Raw genomic sequence first — 8834 nt, 5'->3', positions numbered from 1 at the left:
CCACTTTTGGACAGCTCTAATTAGTAGTTAGGAATAATGGGAAGTTCTTCATGATATCTAGTCTGGCCTCTTTGTAACATCTACTCATTGTTCTTTGTTCTGTCTTCTGGGTGAGACAGAACAAATTTGATCCTTGCTTCATATGCCAATCCTTTAAACACTTGAAAACAGCTGTCTTGTCCACCGTCAGTCTTCTTTTCTCCAGGTTAAACACCCCCAGCTCCTCCAAACAATCCTATTTCCTTCAAAGTATTCACACCAGAGGAAGGTGGACACTTAGGCGAGGGATGATGATGTTTCTCTCCTTCTGGAGAATTCTTTAGAGTCTGAGGTATATTGTTTTGAGACCTTCAGTCATGGTGGACATTTATCCTGCAATAATTGTTTTGATATTTGAAAAGATTTAAAAGTAACTCAAAGTTTAGTTTGGTAAATTTGTGAAATCAAATTTGAACAAATCAATTTGAGACCCTCTAGCTGCAGGGGGCTTTCCAGAGGAAGTGGGAGCTGGGGCACTTCCCCACATCTAAATTGCAATGTCCCCCATTAGCAGACTGAATAAAAATGTGAATAGCTCCTTGAAGGCAAGGATCTGCCTTTAGCATGTCTTCAGTATAGCAGCTAGCATAATAAACTAGAACAACAAGATCAAATTGAGTAATTGATACATATTTGGAAATAGCTAAAAATATCACAGAGCCAAATCTGGCAAATATAACAGGCAATCAAATTCAGTCATACTATTTTTTGATACAACTAAATATAATCATAAAATAATGTCGTTTTTTTGCATAGTTGAAAACTGAGGTTTGTTTGCAAAAAGTTTCAAGAAGGTTTCGGTAGGATTGTGAGAATAGCATATACCCTTCCCAATATCTACTTGGAAGGACAGCATTTATTTCAATACTTAGATACTGTGTGTTTGTATGAGAGGCAGTTGTGACTTTGGAGTCAGGAAAAGGTAGGTTCAAAGCCTAACTTATACTAGATGGGCAAGTCACCTAACCAACTTCTCAGTACCTCAGGCAACTCTCAGACAAATTGCCAACTTGAGCATGTTGAGGAGTATAAGAACCACTATCACCACCGCCACCACAAGAACCTACTGTATGCCAGGCACTGTTGCTAAGCACTTTACAAATAGTATCTCATTTGTTCCTCAAAATAGTCCTGAGAGGTAGATGCTATAATTATCCCTATTTTGCATTCAAGGCAAATGAAGTAAGCAGAGGTTAAATTATTTGTCCAAGGTCACAGGTCTAGTGTCTGAGTTCACATTCTAACTCAAATCTTCCTGACTCTAGGCTTAGCACTCTATCCACTTCACCACCTAGCTGTCCTCCCCACACCAATAAACTCATAGCAGTTGTGTCCAATTCAAACAGAAATGGGGGCCACTGATCCATACATAAGGATCCCCGCAGGTTGTATTTGTATTTTAAGATATATTCTTATCAATGTTTCATTGTATTTTTATTTATTTAAATATTTCCCAATTACATTTTAATCTGGCTCAGGAGCACTTGGGAGTATTGTAGGTTTCACGTGAACTATGGGCCTCCATAGTAGATTTTTATTGTTTAGTTATTTTTTCAGTCATGTCTGACTCTTCATGACCTTTTTGGGGGTTTTCTTGGCAGAGATACTAGAGTGATTTGCCATTTCCTTCTCCAGCTCATTTTGCAGATGAGAAAACTGAGGCAAAGAGGGTTAAGTGATTTGCCAGGGGTCACACAGCTAGTGTCTGAGGCCAGATTTGAACTCAGGAAAAGGAGTCTTCCTGATTCCACTAGTGGCACTCTCTCCACTGTGACACCTAGCTGCCCCCGATTGCAGGTGGAGTATCGTAATTGGGTCAGGAAGACCTTAGTTCAAATCTCACCTCTGACCCTTAATAGCATCTGGGTGACCACGGGCAAATAAACTACTTAACCTCTGGGAGCCTTAGGCAATGCTCTAAGACTTTATTTTATAGATGAATTGTGATCTTCAAAACACACTGGCATGTTTGTTTTTAAAAGTCAGTCATATAACCTTATAGTCAGAAGAACATCAATAAGAGTTTTCTATCATTTTACTGTTATCAAGAAACCAATTTAGCGGCTGTTATTAGGCTAAACACTTGCTAAGCTATGAACTATGATTAATAGAACCAAGGTTTACTAGACAAAAACATGTTGACATTGAAAATTTTATGCCTTAAAAGCGGCTTTTGGTTTTACAAGGTCACTGTAATGTAAAAGATTATTTATACTAGCAGGATGGACTATATCAGTTTAATTTCCAAATATTTAAGTTGTCCATTCTAAATAGGTTTTTAAAAATTATTCTTTAGTGTTAACAATAGAAGGGAGTTAATACTTTAGGTGATTTGGGAGAAAGGAACATTTTTTCTCCTATGGGGGAACAATGAGGCCAGGGCTCCCCCTCTCCACCCGCCCCCCCCCCCAAAAATGTAGGTGTCAGTAGAGAAGGCTAATATAATCTTTTAGAAATAAAATACAATTTAGTTTGAGGTTTTCGGGTTTGTTTGATTGTTTTTAAAGAGACCACCTGATTTAAGTTTCTAAACATCTTTAATGAGTCTTGTGATTTAGCTAAGATAAATTGCTTTGACCCAGAGGCTTCCTGACTGATTTGGAGAGCAGAGCAGTGAAACGAGAAGAGCAGCAACCCAAGACCCCAAGGCTTAGGGTCAGGAGGAGTACTGTGCTCCCAGCTGCAAGGGGGAGGGATACCTATAGTGTGATGGGGCTGGCAGTGGATCAGATCCCACATTTCCTAAGAAAAGATGTGAGTCAAGTCTCACAGCAGGTGGGTAGCCACACTCAATAGCATTAAAGATAAATAGTTACTCACCATGAACAGTCCAGAAGCAAGCTCTCTTCTTCTTTCTCCTATTCATTTCGATCCCTTCCTTCTAGGTTTCTTTCTAAGATGGAAGTAATCTTTGTAGAATGGGTACCATGTACAGTGCCCTGTGCTAGTTGCTATACTAAAGGACCAGATCCTTGCCCTCTGGGAATGTAAACTCACAAAATTCACATTTTTATTTACACTGAGCTAGTGGGTGGCATAACAATTAAGATCTGGGGGACTGCCCCAGCTCCTACTTCCTCCGGAAAGCCCCCTGTAGCTAGAGGGCCCCAGCATAGCCACACAGGCCATATCCTTTAGGGTATTCTTTCATTTGAAACTGAAAGTACAGCAAATATTGAATGTGTATTGACTCTGAAGCACAACCCCGTTAACTGCTGCATAAATAGCATCTTGCTAGTATTAACTAATCTTTCTAACTTTACATATATAGTGGGACAGGTCTTGTACTGGGCCACAGTCTATTCCAGGTAATATCCATTAGGAAGCACACCTAAAACTTGTCATTTATTTTTTGCAAAAACTCAGCCAAATCCCTAGAATTTAAAGAGAAGAGGACTTGGATAGGCTAGGAACAATGAGACAAGTCATCAATGCAGTCAATATACATCATTAAAGGGAAAGACGTCAATCTCAGTTTATCAAATTGTCCCCAGAAAGTGAGGAAACAGAGAGAGGGAGCAGGGTGCAGTGGAGGGAGCCCTAGATTTCGAGTAAGAGAACCTAGGTCCTCACTCTGACTTGGTTGTTGTTGAGTCATTTTTTTTAGTTGTGTCCAACTCTTTGTGACCCCTTTCAGAGTTTTCTTGGCAAAGATACTGACTGGGTTTGCCATTTCCTTGACCAGCTCATTTTACAGATGAGGAACTGAGGCAAACAGGGTTAAGTGAGTTGCCCAGGGTTAAGTGTGTGAGGCCAGATGTGAACTCAGGAAAACGAGTCTTCCTGACTAGGAAGTCCACTGTACCACCTAAGTACCCTGGTATGACTTGGACCAGGCAATTAATCTCTCCATATTTTAGTTTCCTCACCTGTAAAACTTGAGAGAGGGTCCCCCCACCACCAGCAAGTGAGCCCTAAAGTCTTTTCTAGGTCTTTAAATCATTGGTCCAAATCCAATTAATCCCTATTGATGTAGAGACTGGTATAGGAAATTCATTGGTATAGGAAATGGAGAAATAAAATATAATAAACTATACAGTGACAATGTAAAGCAGGAAGTCTCATCCACCATTGTAAAAGCTATCTGATGACCTTGGAAAAGAGATTAGATTAGTTCAACCCAGCTGTTTTAGATCAAAGACTTCTTTAACAATGGTAAAAGATTCAGTAACTTCCTCTTCTTTTTTTGCCCTCTGCACTGGGAAGGTTGTCTCAGTTGGACAATAAGTCCTGCCAGCATATTTCCAAATATTCCCCCAGAAACCCCCAACTTTGTTTGTTTCCCCTTCTGGTCTTCTGTTGGCTGTCTGTCCTTTCCTTCCATCTTTACACTGGGAACTGGATGTTGGGACACAAGTTCTCCCAAGATGAATCATTTTTGAGGAGTCATTTTTCATCATGAATTAGAACAAACCTAATATTTTTTTTCAATCTGTCAAGTTATGTGACCTCCAGTCTCATCTATGAGTAGTCTAGGAACCGTTACTGAGAAATTCCCCAACAGGGACTCCCAGATGAGGAAATTATCTTCACTAGTGTAGATTTGCACCCCTTCTGCACTTAAACGTTTTGAAACTTGGCCAGATCACTGAAGAGGTTGAGTGTCATACCTCCATACCATAGGGTATGGTTCCTCTGACTCCCAGGGCATTGCTCATTCCACTATACCCTGATCCCTCTTTCAGCTTCCTCTCTTTCTGTGGATAGTAAGTTAAATTGAGATTCACAGCTTAGGTTGTCCTGCCTCCAAGCCTGGCTCTCAAATCATTTCACCATACTGCCTTCTTGCTCTAGTAAACTATTTTAAAACTTGGAATATGCTAGTGTTCCTTGTGCATAGATAAAATGCCAGTTGCACTAGCAAACCTGCCTGTAATTACTCAGCTGATCTAGGAACCTGCTCCTCCCCTGCCTGGAGTAGGGCCTTTTCTGCTTTTGTTCATTAGTTTGATTTCTGGGGCTCAGGTCATTGAGAATTGCTGGGTAGCCAGAAGGGAAAAGAACTCTTAAAACAAGCTTCTCCTGTTGGTTGACTAATCATGATGCCATAGTATTTGTAAAATCCCCGAGGGGCTCTGAAGCCTCAGTCTATTGCAAAATTGGACGGGTAATCTGACTGAAGGGAATAATTACCTGACTAGGAAAGCAAGGCTTCACCAACTTTGTAGAGAGGAGACTGAGGCCTTTGGCTATTGTGTCATTATAGGGACAGCCCCTATTTTTGACTGCAAAGTTTTCTAAAGACTTCCCATATGAAGTTGCCTGTTTAGAAGAGAAGTAATTTCCTTAGCAGGGAAAGAGTAATCAATAGTAGGGTGTTTCATCTTTCTCTTCCTCTTTCCTCTCCTATGTGTCAAAGTCAGGACTTGAACTCAGGGACAGAACTCTCCCAGTCTCTAGGACAGCTGGGTAGTTCAATGCATAGAGTGCTGGACCTAGAGTCAAGTCTTCTTGAGTTCAAATCTGGTCTTAAACATTTACTACCTGTGTGACCCTGAGCAAGTCACTTAACCCTCTTTGCCTAGTTTCCTTCATCTGTAAAATGAGCTGGAGAAGGAAATGGAAAACCATTCCAGTATCTTTGCCAAGAAAACCCCAAATGGGGTCGAAAAGAGTCAGACATGACTGAACAACAACTTCAAGGCATACCTTTTACTCTCTATCAAAAACAACACCTGGATTCATCATCACTTTTTACCCGACTGCCATTTTTTTTCTTTTGTCCTACTTCAACCACTAAAAGCTTAAGTGTATTCAGAGCTTAATGGTCCCAAAATTTCTCACAGTTTTAAGGTCATGATTTATCCTAAAATATCTCATATTATCATGCTGCTGCCACCCAAGCCCTATAGCATCCCACTATTGACCAGATGACATGCAAATCTTAGCCTGGCATTCATGGTCACCCGTAAATTCTTTTCCTCTGTTTACTTGTCCAACCTCATCTCACACCATTGCTTTACTACAACCCTTTACTACAGGCAAACAAGTCAATTCATCTTTTCTTGAAAAGACCAACAAGAAAAACTAACTCCCTTCTTGCTGGCTTTGCTCACGCAGCTCAGGAAATGTCCTCCAGCTCTTCTCTTCCGGTCCAAGTCCTACCCTTCAAGACCTACTTCAAATTTTCAGCACAAAGCTCTTACATTAATAATCCTGATTTAATTAACTTAGCTCAATCTCCTCTTTAAATTAAGGGCAACCTAATTAATATTTTACTTAAAGTGAACTCTGCTTTCCCTTCTCTAAGGTTTACTCCTTTGATGACCATTACCTGGAATAGAATATGTCTCAATGAAAGTCCTTACCCACTATATAATTAAATTTATAAGAACCAGTTAGTACATCCTAGGCATTACTTTGGCAGCAATAATAAGCATATGTTCCAGAGTAAATTACACACACACTCAGTCTTTGCTATGGATCCAATGAAAGGATTTTGCTAAGTATAGGGCCCAAGTGGCTACGATGAGTTTTGCCAGCTGTAGGGTCTTCCCCAAGGGAGATGGGTGGGTGCTGGAGCCACCCAGATTCACCTACCTAGGCCTAAGGCACTTACCCTCTGCACTACTCATTTGGTACTTAACAAGAAGCAGCCTTTGAACACGCCCTATCTCCCCAGGGAAACTGTAAGTCTCGAGCTGTGGGTTTTCTAGCTTCATTTTAATTCTAGACATCCAATTCAATTTCAATTCAATAAATGTTTATTAAGCATCTACTATATGCCAGGCACTGTGCTAAGCATTGGTGAGGAAAAGGACCACCCTTTCTTCAGAAACTAGAGTAAAGGAGGAATAATCAAATTTAATTTGGGAAGAAATCAGGTACATTCTGGCCCATTATCATCAACTCTCAAATGATTATAGATCAAAAGCTGGAAGGAACTTCAAAAGTTATCTAGTTAAATCCTTTCATTTAACAGATGAGGAAACAAATGTAGAGAAATTAAGTGACTTGCCCAAGGTCATGTGACTAGTAAATAGCCAAGCTCAGATATTTACTAGCTGTGTGACCCTGGGCAAATCACTTAACCTCAATTGCCTCTAAAAAAAAAAAATATGGCTCCATTTCCTCTCTTCTCACTAACTTCTAAACATTCTGCAAATTAGCATCTAATCTCATTATTCAGATGAAATGCCTTTTCTCAGGCCTCATCTTTGAATTCAGCCTCAAGATTTGATACTGTTGACCACTTTCCTCTATTCCTGTATATTCTCTCCCCTCTGGTTTTTCATAGGACATCTCATCATCCCACCTCCTTTTCTCCTCCCCAGTTTCCTCCTCCTCCACTCCCTTCCCCTCTCCTATTTTTCCATTCTTTCTCAGTTTCATATGCTGGAGCTTCATTCACGTCATGCCAATTAACGGTGGATTTTTCCCAAGACTCTGTCCTAGGCCTTCTTCTCTTTTCTCCCTACACTCTCTCATTTCTTCACTTTATCAGCTTCCCTGTGTTCAATGATCATTTCTATGCAGATAATTTCCACTGAACATATCCAACCTTGGTTCCAGTCCAACATCACCAACTATGTATTGGATAAGTATCATAGACATCTCAAACTCAACACGTGAAAAATGGACCTCATTATACTTTCCTCCAAACCCATTCCTCTCCCCAATTTCCCTATTATGTTGGAAGAGAAAAGGGAAGAAAGGGGAAAGGGAATGTGTCTATTAAGAGCCCATTTTTGGGTTAGCTACTGTCATAAGGCATCATCATACTTCCAGTCCCCCAGATTGCAACTTTGACATTGTCCTTGACTCCTCACTCTTGTTCACCCCAATCATGTGCCAAATCCCATCATTCTTATCTTTATTATTTCTCATATATTCCCCCTTCTCTTCAGCCACTGAACTAGTTTAGGTCCTTACATGACTATTGAAGTTGCCTCCTAATTGGTCTCCCTGCTTCAAATTGTCCCTCATTCCCATCCATCCTCCACAAACTGAAAAAGTGACATTCTTTTTTTTAATTAATTAATTTAGTTTTAGTTTCCAACATTCACTTCCATAAGATTTTGAGTTCTAAATTTTCTCCCCCTGCCTTCCCTCCCACCTCCCCAAGATGGCATGCAATCTGATATAGGCTGTACATAGACATTCATATTAAACATATTTTCACATTAGTCATGTTGTAAAGAAGAATTAGAACCAATGGGAGGAACCATGAGAAAGAAGAAACAAAACAAAACAAAAAAGAGAGAGAGCAAATAGTGTGCTTCGATCTGCATTGAGACTCCATAGTTCTTTTTCTGAATATGGATAGCATTTTCCATCATGAGTCTAGAGGTGACACCCTTAAAGTACAGGTTTGACCATGCCACCACCCTACTCAGTGTTTACTCCATTGACCCTATGTTACCTTTAGATTCAGAATCCTCTGTCTGGCATTTAAAGCTCTTTATGTTCTGACCTCTTTATACTTTTCCAGTTTTCTTACACATTATTCTCTTCTATGAACTCTAGGTTCAATCATAGCTGACTACTTACTATGCCCCACACATGATCTCCATTTTCCATTTGCATGTCTTTGCACTAGCTGTACCCATGCTTGGAATGTTCTTCCTCTTTACCACTATTTCTTAGAATCCCTGGTTTCTTTCTTTTTTAAAAACTTTTTATTATTTTATTTTAATTTATGGAATAAAACAAACATTTCCATAATATAGTATAATGAAAAGGAGGATTGCACATGAAACTGCAAATCTGTTATGTACAACTTGCTATTCTTTTTAAATATATAATAAAGTTATCATGCAAATTTCTTTTTTTCCCCTTCCCTGCCCCCCAACCCC

Source organism: Vombatus ursinus, unplaced genomic scaffold, assembly GCF_900497805.2.
Source record: "Vombatus ursinus unplaced genomic scaffold, bare-nosed wombat genome assembly UNPS02014779.1, whole genome shotgun sequence".
Classification (NCBI taxonomy): Eukaryota; Metazoa; Chordata; class Mammalia; order Diprotodontia; family Vombatidae; genus Vombatus; species Vombatus ursinus.
The sequence above is the reverse complement of the archived record's forward strand: the minus strand, read 5'-3'. Positions refer to the sequence as shown.